The 26834-nt window shown below is 28.9% G+C and overlaps 1 protein-coding gene across 3 annotated transcripts in view; it reads left to right on the top strand.

The window, feature by feature from the left end:
• The window catches only part of LOC132944640 (somatostatin receptor type 5-like), a 218276-nt gene that overhangs the window by 25759 nt on the left and 165683 nt on the right, over window positions 1-26834 (top strand). For 2 of the 3 annotated variants that reach the window (XM_061014096.1, XM_061014095.1), the window contains exon 2: window positions 15367-15449. The exons of the other annotated variant lie outside the window; for it this stretch is intronic. The gene's annotated coding sequence lies outside the window, so the exon portion shown is untranslated. The remainder of the gene's footprint in view (window positions 1-15366; window positions 15450-26834) is intronic. 3 annotated transcript variants of the gene reach the window in all.

Below are 26834 nucleotides of genomic sequence, written 5' to 3'. Positions count from 1 at the left end.
ATATATTAGTGGAATATGATGGTGCTGAAACACGATAGGTCTCATATCCTTTACACAAATCATAATCAATTCTCAACTCGTTGATAAAATATTATTATTTACAAATATGAAAAAAAATATTAAGAATAAATGATAAATTTAATTTAATAAATACCTGAAGACAGTTTTACAGTTGTTATTTGCTAACCATAACAGGCCGTTAAATAATTTATTGGTTTTCTAATAAATTTATAAAGTTAATCAGCAAACCGACAAAACACATAACTTTTTTAATAGGACATAAAAGTCACAAAAATATTTCACGAGATAACCAATGTTGTAAGAATATAATATTATTATTATGACTATTGCTTTCGTGTTTGCAGTAAAGTACTAACATAAAAATAATGTAATATTACAATCTAATTTATTCCAATTAATTTTTTATATGAATCATGCACAAACTCGAAATAAATATTATATTATAAAGTATTAATATTAGTTGGATTTTAAATATTCAGAAAAAAACATGATTTAATATTATTATATTTATGTATCAAAAGTTTCGTTCTATTAATAATTATAGGCAATTCAAGCGATTCAACTATTCAACTATTAACGATAACACATTTTTCTAGTGTTTTACATTTTTTTCGGATAACAGGTCGCATCTTCACAAGTTAAATGTTGTTTTATTAACGAATTAGAAACTGAACACAAATGGTATACTTAAAATAGGTCAATCTTGAATTGTCTAGAGTAGTTTTGCAACAGTAAGATAAACTGGACCATATTTTAAGTGAATGTAAAATCATTCCCAACGTCTTGACAAACAATTATTTTTTTATGAACACTTAAAATTTGTTTGCGCACAATATATTATTTATATACGTATTATTTGTAAACAGTAAACTGTGTTTAATTTAAAATCGTTTTCCAAACTTGACGACTTTGAGTATTGACCCAATGCTGCTGCGCTGTAACTTACTTTTTAGATTTTGGTCGATGCAAACATACGACATTAACTTGGAACCCTAAATAACAGTAACGTAAGACTGTACAAAAATTAGAATTTTGAATAAATGTTGTTCCATTTTGTATACGCACTAAAATAAATTAACGGCTTATAAAATATATTATAATACGTTTTATTTCGAATATTCGGATTGAAAAACCAAACATAATAATGGTATATCTTTACTATGCTGGTATTTAATGTAGGCAATTTGCAAAAGGTCGGGAAATGATATATAATTTATATTTCGTTGTCCATTTACCCTGGAAACTATATCGTTGGTCGAACAATTATTATGAATCGTTAGCCCATAAACATTTTAGTGGCCTCCAATTTTTCATAAAACAGGAATTCACACAAATGAAAAAATGAAAAATGAAAAAAAGGAAAGGAAAGGAATACAGTTAAGTGTGCAGAAAACCCGTAATAATCGTCAAGTCCGAACACTAATCCCTAGAAATATCATCAATATATTATATTCCAGTATATAAGTCCTAGATACCCTTTTTAACAACTCGTATAATCCACAATAATAATAATATAATATACCCGTACAATATCTTAATGATATCCTATCTTATTTCTTGTTGAAAACCGTATCAACGACGTTTATAATTAATATTAATACCACCTAATAATATCATAGCACAATATTGTAATGTCCACACGGCAAAGGCACGTGTAGAGTCCTTAGAAATATCGTCAATACATTATATTCTAGTATAAGTCTTAAATACAATTTTTAACAAGTCGTATAATCCACAATAATAATATAATATACCCGTACAATATCTCAATGATATCCCATCTTATCTCATGTTGAAAACCGTATCAACGACGTTAATAATTAATATTAATACCACCCAATAATATCATAGCATAATATTTTAATTTCCACTTTTGATGTCTACACGGCAAAGGCACGCAGAGCGATTAAGTCTTGTATTTTTTTTATTTTACATAATTCAATAGCACTCTGGGTAGTGACAATTATTATGCTATTTCAGAACTCTCTCTCTCTCTCACACACACACACACACACACACACACACACATTCACAATTTTGTGCAATACAGTATATAATCGTAAATTCGACTAGGTACAATGCAGAATGTGGCTTTTAGACGATAAACCGACTTTAACTGCACTGTTATGCGTCCTGTAAATGTAACTAGAGAGCACTGTACGCGATCGTTGTACATATTAATCGTACTTATATATAGTGTTTTATACTTCGGTATAATACTTGTACTTGGAACATTTTACGATCTGTGTGCGGCGTTCGGCAAAGCGTCAGAACTCTCCAGAGGCATAAAGTGACCACTCTGTATGCAAATCAGATTTTCATAATTGAATATATTATATAATATTATACGCGGAGAAGACGCGCGATGACCGTCAATTACACAAGTCTGTATAATATGCGCATCGTTCTAATAATCGTCCGTTGTGCACAAACACATAAAATAAAGCGTGAAATAAAAAATAAGGCGTGTTATGACACATGTCTTGCAGTATCCGTCTTATAGTGACGCCTATTAGTGACGGCAAATTGAACGTTTAGAACAATAATCCATATCTATTACTTTGATATCAGATTTAACGAAAGGTTATGAAATACAATTTTAATTTAAGCATATCATTATCTTGTGTAGTTTTTCGGTGATATTATTTTTATAATATAAAACAATATAGATAATCATGACTTTATGGCCTTAATGACCCTCTAAATTGTAAAAGTTCTATACATTTTCAAATGCACACATGTTGCTTTAATATTAAAATATCATACAATTTCTACACCGTACCCTCTATTATATAATATTCTTACAGTCAAATTTGATAATAGGTAAACCCACTCAAATACTATTAGAAATAATAGGGTAAAATGGATTATGCTGAACTTGGAATTTGTAATGTTATATAAGTCAGAAATAAGGAGACAACACACACGGGTTTGATGTCCTCTCAATGAGGAAACAATAATATATAAATTATAAATACGTCCAAGCAATAAGATGTTGATGAGGTATATATGTTCAGTTTTCCGGGCAGTCTGCTAAACGCGTTACTGATCATCGCCGTCTATTATGGCCTAACAATTAAATATTTTAACCGACGACTTTATGTATTTTTATAATTGGTGAGTACTTCCGTACATTTACTGTTTCATTTTTTTTTTTTTTTTAACCAATTGAATTTCCGAAAATCACTTGATATATTTTTAAATAGTTTAAAACGTTTCATTATAAAAGTATCACATATGTTATATTCAATTTTTCTTTTTTTTAACAGTTCTATCATTTACATATTTTATTTGGACGAAAACCATGGATATGTTTTTCAATAATTACAATCATATGTCCCTCCGAAAATAATTGAGAATTGTGTTTGTGGAAGCCGGGAGGCATGTATCCCCTACCTAGATCTGTCCCTGACGTCATAATATCATGCAGCAGACTGTACACCGTACGGCTATAATCAAATAATTTATACATTGGAATCGTGTTGGGGGGTAAATGCATACTCACAGTGTCGGGCAATCGTCCAAAAAGGAGTGACTGAGAGATAGAGAGTGCGAGAGTGCGAGAGTGCGAGAGAAAGTAAGAGAAGGGGAATATGTTCATATCATTAGTTTATTCGACGACTAAATATATATATATACGAGATAAATATATTTTCATATTTGCCTTGGTCCTAGTTGCAGTAACTAAAGTTCGGTACATTTACCTATTTTAATTGTTATAAGAACATTTCGTTATCAATTTAGAATTTATAGTGTTCTAAAATGCTAAACAAAACATTTTATTTTGGAGGGAAATAGTAATAATAATTTAAAACTACATTGAAACATATTCTTATTCACGAAGTATTAAAATATATTAAATACATCGGGTCCAATATTGTGAATCTAAATCACTCAACACACATACATTTTTTTATTAAAATCTTCGGTGCAGCCGTTTGGGAGGAGTTTGAATACTTATACACGGACAGGATAAATCTATAATAATATAATAAGATACTCACAATACTGTTCCTTTTTATTATTTCCTACTTTTTAAGTTAAGTTTATTCATATTTAACTGTGTACCTACATTCATATTGTTTTGTTTCTTCAATTCTTCAAGTTTTCGTAATAAATATTATAATATATTGCATCTATTATGCGCTGTATAAATCAGTATACACCGTATAGCGTATAACATTGCCAAACAATTAGTAACAACAATGCAAATATTATATAGTTTTATTGTTGTAAAATATAATTTATTATGATTTTATATATTTTACATGTAGGTAAATTATAACTGTATGTAACTTTCTTACAACCATGCTATTTAAGTATCCATACTCGGATATTCCACCATCATCATCATAATATATAGTTCCATATTAATAATAATACCTACGTATAATTAATTTATAAAATGTTTATTACACGCTATTTATCACATGTGTGTTTTGGTATTTCGCCCTACCTACCTATAGAAATAAATCAAATTCATATTTCCTAGGGAAATATATATATATATTTTATTAAAAACGAATTGTACCTTTGAAATGAAAAAAAACTAAGCAAAACATATATTAGTTCGGACTTCCACGAAATGTATTGGGACACTTAATTGCCCCTCGCTGTTGAATTTTGACACGGTTTCGGCGTCAGTCGAATTTTGATATCGACTGATTGAAGACGTGGGCTCGGCACTCGATATCTTCGCAGTTCGTTTCGGACAACTTAAATTCGTATTTCCGAGTAAAAATATATTTATTTTATTTAAAATGGAATATTTGCTTACTTGGATTTGAAATAAAAAATTAGACGACACATGTCATTAATTTCGTCACGCTTCTTCGAAAATACGAAAAAAAAAACCGTCATTCGATATTTCAAGGGGTCGGTGAACATTTCACACTCTTTAACGAGGACCGATACCTATTTTGATCGAAAATAAGTTTTCAAGAGAAAATAACGTATTGCTGCAGTACCGCTGCGAAGTGGCTGCGGCCTGCAGATATACCGCCTAGCAATATATTGGGACACCCTCGCTGTCGAATTTTGGCACGGATTCGGCGTCAGTCGAATTTTGATATCGAATGATTTACGACAGGGGCTCGGCACTCGAAATCTTCGCCGTTCGTTTCGGACAACCGATTACGAGCCACCTCCCCCCCCCCCCCCTCCCTCCAATACGATATATTTTATCGCCGTGTCGGCCGTGTATGTCTTCTTCAACGGCGAGAGGCGCTGTTATTGACGAATAATATTGTGTGACTGGGCTGCACACGAACCTTTTAAAGTGGACTGTAGGTTTAGCTGAGAAAGGATGAGAGAATTTATACAATGGTACTATAGTAAATCGTAATATAACCAAATTGCATGGATAAATATCTGGATAAATAAAGTTGATATATATATTGTGGGTTTTATGTTTTAACAGTGGATGATTCGTAATTTTAAATATTTGATTACAATATTGATAATATCGCCAAGTGAAAAATAAACAAAAATAATACAAAGATTTGTACAACCTGGTATAGTTGGCAACCCGCGATGATCGTCCAAAGATGACGAAGCTGATCAATGATGTATTGATGTCGTCTATGGGAGGAGTGAGTTGACGGTGTACGATGTTGATTAGGGCTTGGTGGAACGAAATGTTGTCAATAAGTGTTGTTTCGGTAGTTTTCATAGGATTTGATCCGTAGGACTAGATCCACTGATCTTATAGCAAGTCTTAAAAGACCGCAGTCCTTGACCAAGGTAAGATCCGGCCCTTGTCAATTAGTGGCCGACCAAAGATTTGATCGGTTGGACTTATACGGAAAAAGAAACGTGAAAGGTGACGATAAACTCAACGGCCGGCATACATCGCGCAAGCGGACGTGATAACAGTTCGCCGCCGCTGATAAGACTCATCAGACACAAACAGCTGTGTTAACGACAACTCGACGGTAGTGGTGCACATAGAGAAAATTCTATAGCGGAAAACGTTTTGTAGATCAAACGCCAACGTTTGAAACGTTGAAAAGGTAGAAATTTATGAGCGCTTGGTTTAGTGCGGTATTTTGTTAAACCGCGGTCGTGGTGTATTACATTAAAAAAAAAATCGTGATAAGTCGTGATACAATGAATAGAGATAACGATCAGCAAAAGTATAAACAAAGTCAACCACGGTTCTGGTTACTAGAACTAAACAGACCAAAACCAAACTATCTAGTTTTGTTTTAAAAATTTCAATATTGTCAACGCACCTATCTATTAATTAAATGTTTTGTCATCTAATATTGAGATGAAAATTGTTCATTTATGTTACATTGTTACGATACTATTACGAGCATTGTAAATAAAGCATTAAACAACAGACACAAGAATGTTGATGATGAAAATTTGATTGATTTGTTATAATCTCCGGGTACGAGTAAGGTAAATGGATAATATATTATATTAATAATAATGATGCAAGTCTAGGGACGCTTGGGTTTTCAAATATAATATTATCCGAGCTTAGTATTTTGACCTAGTTTTAGTACTTGTATTATTATAGTACATACTCACTTAAATGTGTATAACAACTAAACTTCACGTTCTGTACGAGCGATAAACTAATAAGCGTAAACTGCAGTGTCCTCTCGTCCGTACATCACTAGATTGATTGATAATTTATATTATTATTATGTTGTTGTATGGGATTTACAAGACTAAAGTTTGCGCCAAATAATATACGTTCTGGCGGTCGAAGACCACGACGAATACGTTTTCGGGACACGAATAATTGAAAAACAAATCGATTTCATATATTATTTGTAAATATACGCAGTTGTTTGTAAATTCTAATGTATCAATTTAAACAACAATCGAAACGAATTGAGGCTTGTTGTGGTCGTAACTCGTGTGGTCAGGGTATTGCAAATATTTTATAAAAACGTTGATAAGATTTTCCTCTCGGATTTCTCCGGGTTAGGCCCTGCTGCAGTAAGACTATTTTTGGCAAAGAGCCTGTGCTGACATATAATGACGTAATATAAAGTTTCCTTATACATTATATTTTATTATTTTGAATTGCTATTCGAGTGTAATCTAAAACTCTAATCTTATATCAGTGCTGCAGCATAATAATGTACCCTGCAGACGGATGTTTAATTAGTAATTTAATTTCTTAAGTGTTCGTATCAAAATAAGTAACTGGATTTCATTGTTATCAAACAGTTTCTAAGACAAAAGTATTTTTCAGTCCAATGTGCATTTCAAATGTAAGATAATATTACATTTATTGTAAGTTTCGATTTCCTACATAATTATTTTAAGTAATGTAATATCTATGAAGTTCGCGCATCTCCATATTATTATTGTAGGGTAAGAATTTCTTATGGTACAGTAAACAGTCAGTAAATTGAATAGTTTTAACTTTTCATTAAGACGTATACAACATACGTGTAAAGTGGATTTATTTCGAAGTTTTTTTGTAACACCCGATTTAATGTCCATACAAAATATAGACGTGATTATAATTATGAAAGATGACATGGCTTCAAGAGAAAAACAAATTGTCGTGCAACTTTAATTGAACTATAATATGACCAGAAAATCGAATATAATATGCTTATTTGTAGTGTTGATTTGCCATTACTCTCGGACGGACTTGAATACTTTATATATGACAGTGTTCAACTTGCTCTACTCATATGACGTGTTTATTTGAGTTTTTTTTCTCATTTCTCGTATACTAATTATTTTTGAAAAAACGCAGCAATCTACCGTATCTCAAAGGAAAGATAAGGATAAATACTGTGGTAACATAAAATGATAATTAGGGATAACAGCCAGTGCACATTCCGTCTGCCACCATTCGTATCATTAAGTTGATCACACACAAAAATTATGAGAAGTACCTACAAATGATTTGACTAATGACTGCACTAATAATGAAGGTAATAATAATCTGAATCAAATTACAAGATCAAATTGTATAAGAAAAACATACACACGAATTTAAATTTTAATCAAATTATATTATAGAGGCATATAGTAGCTCAAAACTCAATTACTTATTTAATCGAAAGCGATAACAAATAATCTGATTTTGGATTCTAGTCACTTGAGTGAGAACTACTTCAAAACATCTTCAGTGATTCTCTCTCTCTTTCTCTCTCTCTCTCACTATCTCTTTTAAAAAAAACCCAAAACAACTTTTTAACCCAACAAAATATATTCACTGATAATGTTATTGCAATTTATGAATTGATGACGGTTCTTAATTTCTTATTATAATATTATAATTAATAACCAAACCAAACATCTGACGTCAGTAACCCTGACATAAATAGAATTTAGTGCAGTGGTGTACTTACCAATAAATTCTAGGAGTACATATTAGTAGAAAGAGCGTACACACTTAGAATATCATTTTAATTTATTTGTTAATCATTTTACGTTAGAAGGCGATATCAATTCCAAGCATGTCGAATTGGTGTCACTGAAGTTCTCCCAAAGGAAATTATTTACGACATGTAACAAATTAAAAAAGTGATTCAATCATGTCTCCGCCAGGTTCAATTTATACTGGACGAATCTCCTAAGATAGCCCCCAGATAATTTAGACATTATATTTGTTTCAAAATATCAAATCATCTACATGAACGGACAGAAAATCTCCATAATCCACTGTTGGATCATTCACCAGTTGCCTTAATCCTTACTACTCTAAGCCATTAGATAAAATAATCAATTATTCATTAAATAATAAAATATAAAATGGGAACATTTCTTATATAGTTATATTATAGTAAGTAGGTAGGTAGTATAGAAAAATAATGTGACTAAAATACTATAGGAAAAATTAAAATTTGTATTCCTTACTTATACTTTTATAATATGAAAATTTATTATTTTTTATGTTATTTTATCCACAAACAATTTTGGTTCCTTCTAAATTTTAGCTTACGATTTTTTAACTGGTCTTATACTTATCAGAACATTTTTTTATAATCAAACATTGTATAAGGAACCCTATAAAAAATTATTGTTTTGTAGTCCATTCAAATTTTTTTATTTTTCTTTTATGAATCTTATTAGAACAATATACATTTTTATTGCTGATATTCCATCACTGTTTATTTTAATTTAAAATGTTAAGGAAGAGGATATATTCACCTAGTTTTCTTTTAAATTATAAACCGTAACCATCCCTATTCTATTTTAAATAAAAAATAAACAAAATAATGTCTACTCATTTCAATTTTAATTGAAGTTGAATTAAGAAAATACTTATATAACTTATAACGTTTAACAACAACCTACAGGTATAAGCAGCAATGGGCTTACAGTGTCACGTCAATACATAATACAATACCGTACAATATCACTATACTTTATCTTTGTACGTTTTTTTTCCTCAAAATACCGCTTAGGAAATCACGCAAGGACGATTTATGCAGACTTACAATATTTAAAAATATTTCTCGAATTGGAGACTCGCTAAAAATATTGGTTGATTCAAATTTCAAATCTACCACAAGTCCACAACTACATCGACAAAAAAACCAGATAGCAGTAGGGCTGTAGCGATAAAAAATGAGACTCTCTCCGCCAACGCGTCTTATCAAAATTATTCCAGTCACATAACAAAATGATTATCCCTTAAGCAGCTGATGAAATTGATAGATTACTTATCGATGACTATTCACCACATTGCCAATAACTATTCTACTCAAAGTCTTCTCTTCCGGAGAGTTTTCAGCTCGATACACTTGAGTTACGGTCGATGAAATAGCTCGCTAACACCCCCCCCCCCCCCAACGCGCAATCATTCATCTGACACACACATATTTAACGTACAAGTTCTATTACTATATCTTGGTTTCCAATCCAGTGGAAATAATTCGCAATCGTAGTTCTGTTTCCCGAACCGTCTAATTTAAATTTTAGATGAAAATAGAAAATGCCTTGCAAGGATGATAAATCTAATCATTTATGATATAATTATTGACATTTAGACGTTTTAATCATTTTCCATTACAAAATCAGATTTTGAGTAGTATATTACAATATGGATTAATATGTTTAGAAGTTTTGGTGCTATTATAGTTGTACCAACATTCATATGTTTTTATTTTTTCATGACCACGACACTGAACAAAATTGTTTTTATGTGAAACAAAACGCTATACATCTATGGCTAGGGTGCAACATTTTTAAAACAAACGTTTGAATGTCTAAGAAAGTTAAAAGATAGCAAGAAGATTGAAAGAAATTCAGTATTTTATTAAGTAGTTTTTCAAACATTTGTATTTCATTTTTTAATAGAAATTAACTGCAGGTACACAGTTTATTTATTTATTAAAAATCTAATTTATTATTTATTTACCTACCCGAAACCTAGTAAGTTTATTTTAATATAAATTTGACATTTCATCTTAAATAGATTCTGATGAATGGGTTTTTTTTTATTGAGCGTAAAAATCATAAATTACGCATATTTTTGTTTGCATTAGACGACATTAGTCCACAAAACTATAGTACAGATTACATTTTATAAACAATATGCGTGAAATATAAATGTTCTGATGACGGTTGACATTTTTTTTTAAGGTTTAACTTTACTGAAAAAATATGTAGTAAATTACACTAGTTGGCAGAGGTGTTTTAGGATAAGTCTCGCCTGACCCTGTTGCCCAAGGCGGTACAATATAATATAACAGTAAACCGTATACCTATATACATTATACGGTGTCAGTATGCAGGTGGGTAGTAATTTTTTTCTCCGAAATAACGAAATAAATACATTTAGCGGAGGCGTTTTTAGGGAGGGGGTCCGACGATCATGAGCCGTGACTAAAAAAAAAAAATAATAATAAATAGTAGTTCTCATCATCATAATAATAATAATAATATGTAGAAGAATATTACTAACCTGGTTTAACGCTGTAGCAATAATGTAACCGTTTTACAATTAACCATTTAAAAATATACACATGGAGACTAAAGTTCAAAACATGACCACGTCGATCGTTGAGATTCATTTGTCTTTAGTTACGAGGTGAGGTCCTCGTGGTGGAGTCGATAGGTATTCAATCGTGTCTGACGCGTTTTTTGATCGTATCCAAACGTGTTTCCAATACAAAATTAATAATAATAATAATAATAATGAAAGACTACGTTGTGTACGTTTAAGAAAATCATTCATCACTCTTAAGTCATAATATTTATGATCAACGAATCGTTCAACTTTTTTTTCCTTTTATAAGGTGCCAACTTCATGCTTTAAGCGTTTTTGAATATTTTATTAATAGGATATCAGTATCAATAAACCGAGTGTTCGTGGTACTTTTGGTGTGTATAAGTATTTTAAAATATAAACAATAATGTTTAACCAAACTAGAGAACTATTTATTTTTAATTTAAATTTCGATAGTAAACGATTAAAATATATAAATAAATGTAAATATTATAATATAGATTCAATATTTTTAGGAAATCCCTAGATGATTTTTAAACATGGAAAATCTTAAAACGATAAACTGAGATGATTATGAGTTTCTATAATACGAGTCATTCTTATGGGATTGGCAAATTTTTTGTCGATAAAAATATATTAATGCATATTTTTATTACTAAAAATGGTGTATTCGAATTAAAAACATTATAAATCGTAAATAATTTTAATAACAATGAAATTGAGATAACTTATGGGAGTTAGCACAGATTGTGGCTAAATATATAATAATTATGTGGCCTTAATGAAGCACTTAAACATCCATTCTTACTAGCTTATACGAAAACAAACTTAACGCATATATAATAACAAACGAAAATTATAAAAGTAATAAAACCAGTCAATGGAGAATAGTTTTGTCTAAGAGTTGCTTCTTAAATATTTTCAATTTATTTACAACATTATATTAGTCAAAAACAAACTAGTTAGAAATAATATAAAATACTATATTCTTTCTTTTTACATTAAGACTTAAGAGTATTAAAAATATAAATCTTTAGAACTACTAAAATAGTATTATTTATTTATTTTCCTTTGGTAAATTTACAATTCCATTTTAAAGATTATAAGATTATAATATATAAGAGAACATAAATCCTTTTTTTTACTATGCAGGAGTAATATTGATAATGCAATTTAGTCGTAACTTAATTATTTTGATATAATATTATATCTTTGATTTAATTTTAAATATTTAACACTTGCATTATTATTGTATTTTAATGATCTATAATAATTGGATTTATGAGTCTGGATTTTCTGTATTTACAGTAGGTATTAAAAACAAACAACTACCTACAATAATATGCCGGAAAAACATGCAAAGACTTCCTTATAAACTAAAAGCGAGAAGATTTAATACACATTATACATTATTATTATATGCCTTACTCTTCAAAATTATAAAATAAAATCTCAACAATACTAGGGAATTTAAAAAAGCGCTTTGTAAACTCGTTCGTTTTATTTAAATTATAACTAGCTTACTTTTTCATTTTAAATGTAAGAGGTAACTAATTCAAACATATCTACTCAAATTTACTTTGTCGTCATTATAATACACTTCAGCAAATCTATAGTACATATTATCATATTTAAGTCTTGTTAAGCACAATGGAATCCAAACAACTTCCGGTAGGACTAGTAAAGTCTAAAAAAATGTTTATAACCATTTGATGTTCTTATAGTACCGTAAAAATAAGTAATACAGCCATAATACAAGGACGTCATAATATTTCCAACAAAATCCGCGTGTATCCTACAGCAGGAATCCACGCAGTTTCCTCAAACAATATCAACATTTTTGTTGCGAAAAGGGATTTTTTTGTTATCCTTACATACTATTATTTTTACTATTACCTAATACATGTATAATAATATTATAATAATATATTTACCTGCGCCGTTTTTGCAGTCATTATTTTACCACGCGTCGCCTATTGGGATATTTCCAAAGCTCATTTCGTTGAAAGTATCGCGCGCGATATTTATTTTATTTATACCGACGCCGAAGTGTGCAGACAGCTGTTGGTACACGTCGTGTTAATACGGTTTATCTTATTGGATATTTTGGAATAAACGTTTGAATCACTTAACTTAACGGAATCAAATACCTACCGCAGAACCGTGTGTTAGCAAACCGCAGGATCCATAGTAGTTTTATTTTATTTTCACTAAAATATTCGAATAGGAATCGGCGAGCGATATATTATAATATATTATACACTGCAGGAGAACATGTTTAGCGATGCACGTATCGTTCGATATCGGTGAAACGTTTCGTTTCGTTATATCCTTGCTGCACCGACCACGAATATTATAATAAGTTTTTATAGCTTCGACTTTCAGCTCTGCCGTCCGGTCGAATGTTGTCCCACGAGCGTCTTTAGCATAATCCGGCAATGTCTGTTATTTTAATATTTTTGAATCGAGCTTATCAGCTGAGACGGCAATAGGAAAACGTGGGTTTACAGTCGTGTACTATAAAACCATGATTGTCGTGCACCAATGTTTTTTAGGTACTATACACTTTTAACGCGTGTAAAAACAAATTATAAATCAGATAAATTAATTTTATGGTTTTTGTTTTTGTTCGTCGGTTTCTTGAAAATGATTAAGTCCTTGTTGATATTTAATCGAATTAGAATACATAATAATGAATGATTACAATCATTGAATAATATGATTCATTGTAATTATTATTTCAACCATTTTCATTAACAATTTATTTTAAACATTCAAACAGTGCAGAAAATTAATATTTTTAATATTTTTTTTTTTTAATCGTAAGCTGGTGATAGAAGTTGGATGTGTAAAGTATTCTATAATCTCATAATATCGTAACAATAGCGCGCTTTATGATCAAAATATTTATATCATAAATTATATTGGCGAGAAAAGGTAATGTAAAGGTATTAAAATAAAACCTTTAAATATAATAGTAGATATCTGTTTCAAGCCTTTGTATAGTATAAAATGATTGTTATTATTTTAAAATCACTATGCAAAATGGAACTTTAATAAGTTATAAATAACTCATAACATTTCTTAAAAAAAATATAAAACGTTTAGTTTTGATTGTCATTTAAATATTAACAAACCAATAATATAGTGTTGCCATTCAAAAATCGTATTACATTAACAGATTATTAAATCAAAAATATTATACACAATAATATTATATTGACTAATTAATAGTAAAAAAAGTTTCCTAAAAGTAAATGCATTTTACAAAGGAAGGAAGTAAATTTTTTATTATTTAGTCAAAAAAAAAACTGCAACAAACTAGTACTTTTATATTTTTTCAAATGATGCAAAAATAACAATAGTGTAATATATATGTATACATGTAAGTTATTTTTAAATTGGCCTTTATACCGATATTCTTATTCTCTTAGTATTTTAAAAAACGAACAACAACAATCCGTTTAACATAAAAGGTTGACCATCCCATCAGTTGAAGTATTTGAACAAAAATATAAAAAAAATTCTACATGTTTTATTCATTAATCTGAACTCACAAACAATGTAATACACTTGATTTGAAAATGTTAATGAACATATAAATAGAGCAAATATCATTTTTTTTCAGCCCGCTGCAGTTAAATATTATAATACTCATTGAAAATGCTTAAATAATGTTTTAAACTTATAAGTAAAATATATTCCTCATAAATCATAACTATATTATTGTGTATTTAGCTGGCGCTTGTACATAATATTATTATTATTATTATAAAGTGTGTAATATGCGTATAATATTATATAAAGTGCAAAATTAATAGCTTATGATTTTACTGTTTGTAGTTATGATAATATTTACATCAGTAAATGATTTTTCAAACACACACTCTAAGACACCTGTTATAATATTATATCTATTAAAAATCGCTTTGAGAATTAATACATTTAATTTTCGCATAATATACCTACATACAATAATGTATTATTATAATATTATAACACATCGATGTACATTAATTATTTGTTTTAGTAAACTATTTATACGCAAGTATAATATTATATGACGTAAAAAATATGAATAAGAACTTTATATGTGCAATTAATGAAACGTGATAGTATCTCGTGTCTGTGACTTCCTTAGTATCGCGTTCACTATTTAGACAAAATTGTAAATTTATTGTAAATCCGAGAAATATATTTTTCAGTTGTCCTATACTATATACGGGGTAATTTAAAACTTTCGGATTCGACACGGGTTAGTGAATACTCTCCTATATATTATTCGAATTTATCTTGTTAGTTTGTTTGTCGCCATGCACAGCATTAGCTAATTAGAACCTATAGTGTATAGGTATTCAAAGTACTTATACCATGAAATAAAACTAATAATAATTAATATTTATTTACAGGTACGTGAACCGTTACGGAAAGCTTAAACATCACGATTCAAATATTTTTGTCACAATTCAATTTGAGAAAAAAAAACTGAATGGTAAGAATATCTTATAGCATTAACCCGAATACGAATAATAGACAAATTGACACTAATAATTACATATTGTTGTGTTAGAAGTATTGTATTAAGACGTAACTTAATTTTGGTGGTCCTAAATACATTTAGTCTAGAGACTTGATTGGTTTATTACGATAATAATATAAAAACGTGTATGTAATATGTTCTACGTCAGTACCACATAATCTTATCATTCATACATATACATTTAACTACACAAGACGTTGGAATATTTGGTGATATCAGTCAATAACCATAATGTCATAATTATAGCATATTCAAAATGCGTAAAATATTATTTTTAACGTACTTTTAACGAATATAGTTTGTTTAAACGTCACTGACGATAATAATATGTATATGTGATGTGATGCACATTTTATATTACACACTTATTATAGTCGTGCGGTATCCTACGAAGCTTCACTAATTTAAAATGGCGGAGTAGTGCAATCCGATCTGCCACCCCATTGCTTTAAGACATAAATCCTAGTGAGACACTCTGCGTAATATAATACCGATGAGGAGAATAATGTTATTGAGTTCACGCGGTTGATACAATTACTTATATAAAGAAAAAATATTATATGTATAATACATGTTACAAAAACCTATTTTTAATGTCTTACGTTTTTCGTTTTGATACATTAAAACACGTGTCGCGGTACCTATCTGAAATATGAGCACGACGATTGTCGTTATTTAATTATAAACATTGATAACATGTGACATGTGTCATGCGTACAGGTAGACAGTATGTTATAATTAAATTGAAAGTCAGTTGTAGCCCTAATTCAAAATGTAATGTGAATGTTTAAAATTTCAGACATCATATCAGACTAAATCAAACGATGTCTTATCTGAGAAAAGTTTTAATATGTCAAATTATGATTTAACCTTAAGATATTAATTACAATAACTATGAATAAAATATTTAGTATACTCAGGTATCTGGTGAGGTTACTGATGTGTCAATACTGTATAAAATTTATCGTAATTTTAAAATTCTATAGATCGCATAATGAAGGTGCGTAAATGTGTTTGAATAACTTAATTTGACATTTATAGGTTTAGTTTCACTTCACTTCATTAATTCAATAAATTATAAAAATAAATGAATGTACTATTTCGGAGTGCGTAGAAATTGTATTAATAATGTGAAATAATATTACAAAAAATATTAACGAGCAGTGTGTTCGTTATTGAATTTGTATATTACCGACCTATATCTACTAAAAGTGTGAAACCCGTAATATTATACGATTAGCTGTACTTTTAAACTATGAATTATTTTCATTCATCCAAAACGACTGAATTCGAAATAGTTTTTTTTCAATTCATATTATAAATGAGCATCTATATATATTTCATATTTAAAAATTTGAAAAAGTAAATTTAAAATATAAATAAATTTAGCGTTTTTTTTTTTTTAACAATTTTTTGATGTAAATTATGGTAAAAGTGTGGCCATTAGTCATAATATATTACATGAAAAATCTACACTAAAATATTCCCACTACAATTTGAAATAGAGCTTCTGACTTTCCAAATAATTACCATATATAGGGAGGTTGGTGTCTGCTGTATTATTATGTTATATTGTATACGCCTCTTTGGCGAATGTATTAGACAAACACACAAAGATTGTGTTAATCGTTTAAACCTTTAACTATTCACCAAGAATTAAAAACGTCCCATCAAAAATTACGATAAAAACTCGTTTTGCAATGCTTAAGTTTTCAATAACGCGCAAAGAAAGAAACAGAATAATTATCATAGGTTCACGGAACACCTACAATCTATACATATTACACATAAATAAAATATAATATTACGACTGGGAGACGGAGTGGCCGAGTGGACTAAGGTGTCTGTTGGTTCGAACTCGGCCACTGGCTGCATTTTTCTTCGGGCAGTCACCGTGTCCGGAGAGAGAAGCCGCCATCCCCAGTCCGGGCCAATTAAAAATTCTGCCAAAAACAAAACACACACGTGTTTAAAACCTACAGTACCCTCCCCCACAGTTCCACAGGCTAATGACCTCAGTTGTCGAAGCCTCAACCCCCCCCCCCAAAAAAAAAAAATAAAATAATAATACGAATATTTATATGTTATTAGAAATGCATGATAATATTATGTTTATATATATATTAATATTATGTACCTATTATGATTTATAATTGGTAACAATTCGAGATAAAAATGTAATATTATAATTATAAAGTTTTACGATTCGGTCAGTTAATATAATAATAATTAATTATTGCAATAAGTTCACTATAACAATACGATCTTTCCAAAACAATGATTTACATCTGACTAGTTTATTTATCCATAATATCGATTTAAAAACATAACGTTTTAACTAGAAATTTTCCGCCTCGGGTATTTTATTAATATTTCATATTCTTGCACAGATTTTTGACATGGTTACCGTCGTCAAAATATAAAATTCCGAATCGGACACGTCGTGCCGTAAATCTCATTGGCATACGATAATTGCTGGCAAAAGTCACCCACTTGTACCATATAGTTTTTTTTTTTGCCTTTGCCTCTCTTAGAATTTACGACTTCCCAAAAACGTTGAATGGATCGGGTACGCACTGCTCTGCAGTACAATCTGCTGGGACGTTTTATGACTCAGTTTTCGTGAAAACTATTCGCCCGCCTATGTGTACATTTTAGGGGTCCAATGAATTATTCGTATCGTCGATATTAAAAAAAAAGACAAAAAAAAAACAACAGCGACTACAACAGCGATCAACGTGCTAGACAATACCGTTACGGGTGACTGCAGTTATATTCTTGAAAAACGGCTCGAACGAATTTACGCTAAAAAATATTTTAAATCGGTAAAGTGCGTCTGAACGTTAAATTACAACCGAGAATAATATTAAACACAATTGTATTTTCCATTCGAAACGACTGCGAATAATAAAAATTGATCTCGGCAGTATATTTCTTAAAAATAAAAATAATAACAAACAAATGTCTTCGTTTATAGCAATAACACTTAAAAAAAAGTATTTAGTAACATATATAATGTATATATATTATATATTATGCCAGATACGTTATTTACACGAATAGTATAAACTATACATTTTAATAAATGAACGTGCGAATATACCGCATTAGTGCACGACTTTTAAACATTAATATAATATCAAAGATTTGATATGCCGCGTATTGCGTATATCAAATAAAAAAATTTTCTTAACTGTAACAAAGAACTAAAAACTTCTCATGTTCTTATATAATACAGTTTACTAAGAAATCCGAGATTCAATTGTCAGAAATAATACGATTATAAACTGTCTGAATCCACCATCCACAGAAACGTCGCCTTATGTCGAGAGCCTTAATTATGTCAAATCGAATTAGTTTAAAAGGAAACAAGAAATTAAATTTTTGTCGACACTTTTACAACTACACTACTCGGTGTCTTCACTAAATTCCATATAAAACTTTTTTACATGAATATAATACACTAACAGTGAACCGTTCTATTTTTCCCGACCGTACTTAACAGTATAGGTACTTTAAAAAGTTATAATACTGCACCTGAATAGTTAGTAAAAACTACATTGCATATTATATTATTAGGGATAATAATACATAAAAACACTTGAAAAATTATTAGTCACCACATTTATATTGTTTTATCAATATAAATGATTTTCTGATAAATACTAAATATATACACTAAATTGAATGGACAAAACCGTAATATTTTTAGTGATAATATCATAAAATTATTAGTACTTTTTACACCATTAACTATATTAATTGTCAGCTTTGACCAATAAAACATTTTTGTTTTTATAAAAACGACGTACCAACCCACCGATCATCAAATTAATCTGGTGAAATATAAAAATATAAGTCATAACAGAATTTTAATAATCGGCTAAAATAATTTGGGAATTATGTGTTTTAGTTTATGTTCAAATTTTGATGTTTCATTATTACGTTTTCATATTTAAATGGATAAATAGCTATTGATCAATATCTAATATAAATGTCAACTTTTTAAAATCTAAATACTTAAGTACACTTTAGTATATATTTTGATTTATTAAATCTAATGACATTTTAAAAATGTTCAATTGTTCCACAAATACAATAAAAACTTAAAACAATTGATCACAAACACCTGTTTTTGTTGTATATACGATGTGTACTATTAGAATTTACTTACAGGTTACAATCCACATTTTTATTTTTAATAATTCAATAACTTAAGTGGGTTAAAATTATCGATTATCAATTCATTAGATTTAAAACGTTAATTTTTGGTTAACAAAGAGTTTTAAGTATTTTACCCTTATATTATATTATTATGTAGGTAATAAAAATGTTGCCAAATAGTACATTTAAAATTAACTCGTATATATTAAATACAAAAGTAGATTCTATCAAACTTATAAGTTTTAATATATTTTTTTAATTCAAAAGAAAAATATTTTCAGTTTGGTACTTTCACGTTATAATTAAATAATATTCATGATTTTATTTAAAACAGTAGGTACCGAGTGCAAAATTAACTTTACTTCAAGCATGCCCTTATAGAGTAACGAATAAGTTTGATAAAGCTGTTTCAAAAAAGGTTCTAGTTATTTTGATGTACTTATAGAAAACAAAATATAATTATAAAAAAAATGTGACTTATAATGGTTTCAACGTTGAGTATTGTATTGTAAGAACAACAAATTAAATTAATTATCAAATTTTAAAAACGGCGCAATGTATAGGCATTTCAGTTACATTTAAATATCTACAACAAGTGGTTGAGTGTTTTTTGTGGCTAATATTTCAATAATATATCATAATATTATAATAATTATGTTCACATAAGTCATATTATGTTCCAAACATTCCAGTCGAAATTCCATACAATGTTACTTTAAGGTAAAAACAATTCTACCTGCCCATATGAAATAAACATTTAAAAACTATACACTTTTAACTGTAAAATTAATGTTTGTATTTCATAATTTTAAGTCAATAATAATAAATATTTTAAATATTGTTTAATTAGTTTCTAAAGTTAACCTTAATCTTATTAATTAAGTCAATTGTTACAATTGAATTTACTCTAATGTAAATCATCAGATGATTATTAATTACTCTGTGAATATTTTATTAATTTCCATTGATTTAAGTCAACAAACAATGCATTCAAACAGCATACTATTATAGTAAATCAGTAATGAATCCTCAATTTAAATTTCTTACGATAAATATAATTAAGTGAGAGCTGATAATGAATAATAAAAAATAATGATAACGAAGGTAATGTGCACACTGTATCACCGTTACATAAATAATTACTGTGCGCTAAAGAACCTTAGACATACGTACATATTTAACGGCACGTAAAACATACATTGATTCGAAAATTATATAAAACGTAAAATAATAATACAAGCGGGTTGATTTAACGGGGATTAAGCTATTCAGTATTTCCTCTGCCTCCTGATGCGTTTTATCATCAGCAGCTTTGATTTGTTATTACGTTTTCGTAATCAGAATAAATATATTATACATACCGTACAACTGGTACTTTTGACATTTTATGTGTGTTCAATTTTGTTTGTTAGATTATATTTTATAATAATATGACACGATGAAATATTAATACGGTGCAAACATAATATCGCTTTTATTCAAAATAAATAACAAACCGCCACCGTCGTCTCGCGTAATTATTATTATATATATTGGAAACAGAACGTCGGACTTCCACCGAAAATATGCATCATAATGCATAGACGATTCGTTTCGTCCTCTGCCGTATATATTATAATACCATTATATTCAGTTTAGTATAATACGCCCTTAGGTTATACGCATTAAGTCCTATACTGCATAAGGCGCTTACTATATCCGCCCGGAGTACATTTAATTTCCCTTTAAATTCCTTTGAGGTCTTCCGAAAAAATAACTATTTGTCAGGAAGGTTCGATGTCACATGCCTCCGTGATCACTAAAAGCAATCTCCGATTGTTTTGTACTATTATAACTTCAATATTACTATATTATGTAGTTTTGTGTTTTGCATATACAATTAAGAATTAATGTATCAAAATATGAATTGTATTGGTAGGTATAACGAAACACGTCATGATAAATATTATGGATTAATATCCAAAATGAAACCGTTGAATCGAAATAATTTTGAGTACCTAGGACCTAGGACGTATTTAATTCTACTCGCATGTAAAAGTGAAACAATTGTATAATAGTATTTGAGTCATTGTTAAATAATGTACTATAATTAGACAAGTTTTTAAAACTTAAACATACTTACCTACAGACATTTTATATATTTTACATTTTATGATTGTACCTAATCTTTCACGTGATTTTATTTTTTTAATCATATTAATAACATTATAAAGTGGGTTTTTGAAATCAAACATAATTGTGTAAAGATTGGGATTTATGTTAAAGTAATTTACTGCCAAAAATAGCTGACACATATAATGCATAACTCCAAATATATAATGTATAGGTATAAGGATATTTATTGTTTGTTCATATTGTGTATATTGCATTTATACATTAAACACACATAGTAACACTTTAAAATATAATATATAACATGCCTCTAAGGCTTTAAAGTTAACGATATTATCGAATTTGCGTGTGGACGAAAAAAAAGCACTTTCGAAGCTTTTAATATGAATATGCAAATTCGAGTGTAAAATTCTAAGTTTCCGATCATAAACGTTTACCCGAAATCGTTTTTAATATCACTCCGCGAAATTGATAACAACTGCTTTCGCATATTACACCTGCAGGATAGTTGTGAGTTTTCACTATTTCCAGCTGTGAACAATAACGACGGCGATGGCGGCGAGCGTATAATAGTAATAATACGAAAGAAAGTTGTTAAATTTTCGCCACAATCTTATAGGTATAGGACATAGGTACCGTCTTTAACGATGAAACCTGCGCGTTTTTTTTACTATTTTGCTTTTGATAGCAGATGAGGAGGGTCGTCCCGGTGTCGTTTTATGTGACCATTTTAGCATGCCAGTCGTAAACACACTGGATATTTTTCTCCGGACCCGCTCACACCCCATTGCATATACAATCCAGACTTTCATGTATTCATAGTTTTTTTTTTTTTTTTAATAATACGTTTATACAACACGAAGATTACTCCGAGTTTGAACTTTCGTACCTTCGCGCCAGTGATTAAAAAAACGGCGATTAAAAGTTCCATCCAGAAGTATTTCGCTTGAAAAAAAATAAGAACAAACGCTTTAATTAAACTAAATCCCCGTCATCTGATAAACATTTTTTTTTTCAAGGTCGGCATTACGTGCACATAATTATGCGTAATATTTTGTTATTTTAATGCATCCGCTGAGCGAGGATGGTTTAACAAACGTGTACGATATTCAGACGCATTTACATCATAATTTTTCAAAGTGGCATAATAATATTATGCCTATTTTAATAAACCATTAGATAATTATTCAACGGCTCTTGAATAATACCTTTCATTTTTCCTTCATAGTAAAATTCTGGGTATAATGACAATCCACGAACAAGCATTTTTAATCTTAACAAACGATTGCATAAAAATACTACGCGTCTTAGAATACAAAGTGTAACAAAAAGACCTGACGAAAAAAAAAGTGTATGCTTCTTAAACGCTTCACAAAAGTTGTTAGAGTTATATGATTAGTAAATAATTTAAGAAATATACTCATGTCAGAAATTTCCCAAAAAAAATATTTTGAAAAAATTACGTTCCAAATTAATTTAATCAAAAAAATATTGATATTTAAAAAAATAAACTACTGGACTTAGATTAATGTTTTTACTGTCAAAATTGTTCTTATAATCAGATTCACAAATTGGCCATTTTGTAAATATCCAAAAAAATATAAATCAAATTTAATTTTTTTTATTTTCAGTGTTAAAATTAAAATAATTTTTTGTACAATATATGTGTAGCGCAAGTGACTATAAATTATATTTTTTATTTCTTTTTATTTTAAGAAAAACAAATATACAATTATTTATTTGAATTATCTATCTTCTGTATAAGCTTCTGTAAGTTTCTGTAAGCTTCTGTGCTTGTGGTGAAGATAGAGAGTTACAAAATTAATACTTATACTTAAAAACTAAAATTAAATACAATTATTACGTAATCATACAATAGAGAAAGGGAGAAAGAGAGAAAAAAATATATATAAGAAATCTCTGTCTTTATTCCACCCCTAATTTTTTCATTATTATAATTATCACTATTATTTTGTTTGTTTATTCATTTATTTAATGCCATTGTCGTCATTAGCATCATATCAATATTATAATAAACAAAATGTTGAGTACTATACTGAGCGTGATGGTGATCTGTTTGCGATAACAAAGGAAGCCAATCACTTTCTAAAGTTATTCTATTGGATAACGTTAACGACGTATGGTTATTCTCTCTCCAGTATCCGGCTCTGTTATCTAAATATTTAATGGTTATCAATTTATAACGGCAATATAAAATGTTTAGTCGTTCATCATCGATCACAATTATTATTGGACCTAAATGCATTAACCCGTCGACCAATATGTTATCCGATGTCTAGACAAACGAACCATTATTTTAAGTAGGAACTTCCATATTATTTTTATCGCACGTAATTCAAACTTGAATATCAAGCACATAAATTAAAAGTTTATAAAAAAAAAAAAAATTAACTATAAAATGTATAGTATAATTTCGTTAATTTTTTTTACAAATTCATCGAAATGCGATTACAATTTAATTTCCAGGTAAAATAATATCCAGATGTTTTAGTATATTATTACAATAAAATGTGATATTACATTTTTATTTTATTTACGAACAGAGGTCGTAAAACTAGTAAGATTATTAAACCATCTGGAAAAATACTGATATTCAGATGAACCACTACACCCGTGTAATCTTTGTATATGATATTATTTGTGTTTCATACATAAGGCACTTAACACCCACTTACTTACTTTTTCTATCAGTTTTGTACATCACTATTATGCTAATAGTATTGATTTATTAAATAACAAACTCCGTACTAAGCATTGTATTCTTTCACAGTTAACATTTTGTCAAATTTCTATTGAATCCAACAGTATTGAGTTATACTTAAATTTCACATTTAAGTGTGTTTTATATTCAAATTCCAGGGTCACCAATTAATATTTTTAAAGGGCCACATTAGAAATCTAAAAATTGTTCACGGGCCATCGAAATTGCTAAAATTGGTAAGAATCAATGAACAAAAATGATGAATGTACAATATACTAGAACGTACAACAATATCAGTTTTTACTTTTTTTTTCTTGTCTGCGGACTGGATAAAATTTGACCACATTTTGGTAACCTCTGTTCAAATTTATAATAAGACTTGATCTTTATTAATTCTAACGAAGGTAATAATAATATAGTTATATCGTATAAGTGCTGTGAGATTTTGAAAAATTCATATTAATTATTTTTATTAATTAAATTATAATTTTATAAAATAATAATAATAGGCCCAAAACATTGAAATATTATATTTTCAACCATCAATTGGTAGTTTTATTCAAAATAACGTTACACGACCGTTACAGCGCGTGGTTGTTAAGGCGTATTAATTGTGTCCTGTATTGCCTCTATTTCGATTATTCGTTGAAAGATAATAGTTGTAAATTAATACCAGCCATGTTCACTGTAGCCCATAATGAATTATTTTACCGAAAAACAACCTTTACACAAAGTAAAAAGGTTTTTCTTTTATCAAGAATTTGGTTTTTTTTGTCTGTTGACAGACGTCAGAGTGCCCTTCTGTGTACTTATTAATTCCACTGTGATGTTGGCTTTTCATTTACGCCATTATTGTACCGGGTTAACATTTGAACACTTCAGCTCATGTCTCCTAAAGTTACATGAAAAAAAACCACCCTAAACCGATTTTCATTGCGTTTTCCATTACACGGGTGTTTTCATATTTACCGAATTCTCGATTTACCTACTTTCGATACCTACATGTAAATCGGTGAATTTTGGAGGGGTAAAACCGTATGGCCCGGTATGGATAATATTTGAAACCAAACTGCAGGGCACCATAAAATCAGTTATAAGCTGAGCCTAAGATGGCGAACATGGTTCCGATCATAAATAATATTTGTTTCTCCGTCGCTGGCACTTTGCCATGACCGTCACTGTTTTGTTTATAAACTGCTCCAGGCATTGAATAAAGGATAAAACGCAGATAGCAATAGGAATTTTTTACGACTAAAAAGGGATAGGTGTTAAAATCAACGCATCCACCACATGAACCTGAAATATATAATTCACGAGTGATGAGAAATATTCTTGTTCAGTATCTTTCACATTGTAAATGTCGATTTTACATCGTGGCAGTAAAGTTTTTTTTGATACTTCAAATACTAAAATACAAAAGTAATACATAATATATTCTTATATTAAAAACATGATACGGATCGTACCCAATTTAGTCCAGGTAATAAACATTTTTATAAATTTTAAAAAATATAATAATAGAAATAAACAATTTTATGATGCTCTTCTAACTCTTTTTAAAATTCAAACATAAAAAAATCTTTCAGATACAAAAAAAATTTATGAGGAATAGTCTGAAATACACAAAATTTTTTAATAATACATTAACTTCTCCGCTCAGAATCTAAGTCTAAACACCTAAAAAATAAAATATTATTTAATATTATTTAAGTTTAGCTCTACGCTAAACTAAGCCTCTTTATAATAATGCTTTTTTATTGACGTTTTGATAATAAGTTGTATACAAAGAAAGAGAGAGAGGTAGAGTTAAATTACTTTTATTTATGCATACTAAATAAATATGTCAATATTATTTTATTTTTAAAAATATTTTAAAGTAAAAATACAGAGAAACGAATAATTACTTATCTTTGAATTTATTAGGTTAAGATATTCTTAGCAAATTAACATTATTATCAAGTACCAACAGACAACACTACTTAACATTCTATTATAGTAATGTCATAAACGAGGAAGGAATTAAAAGCGTTTTTAGAAAATTAATCATCAGTTCTCCAGTTGTTACCGTTGTACTAATTTGTTAAATTTAATAAACAGGGAAATTCGTAAACACAAATTAATCAAATACTTTCCATCATTTAATATTCATTGCACATTTAACTTCAACTTTAATGACTTACATTACAATTTTTTAAAATATAAACACTAATAATTCAAATGTTTATATTTTGTATCATAGGTATATTTATCATCCAAATTATCATTTTATTTATCAATTTCAATTAATTTTTTTTTCAAGGATATTCATTAAGTTGTATAAATTATTTAGTTGAAAATTC

This window comes from Metopolophium dirhodum, chromosome 5, assembly GCF_019925205.1.
Source record: "Metopolophium dirhodum isolate CAU chromosome 5, ASM1992520v1, whole genome shotgun sequence".
In the NCBI taxonomy this organism is placed as follows: domain Eukaryota; kingdom Metazoa; phylum Arthropoda; class Insecta; order Hemiptera; family Aphididae; genus Metopolophium; species Metopolophium dirhodum.
Note: the sequence above shows the minus strand (reverse complement) of the source record. Positions and strands in the feature narration are given on the sequence as shown.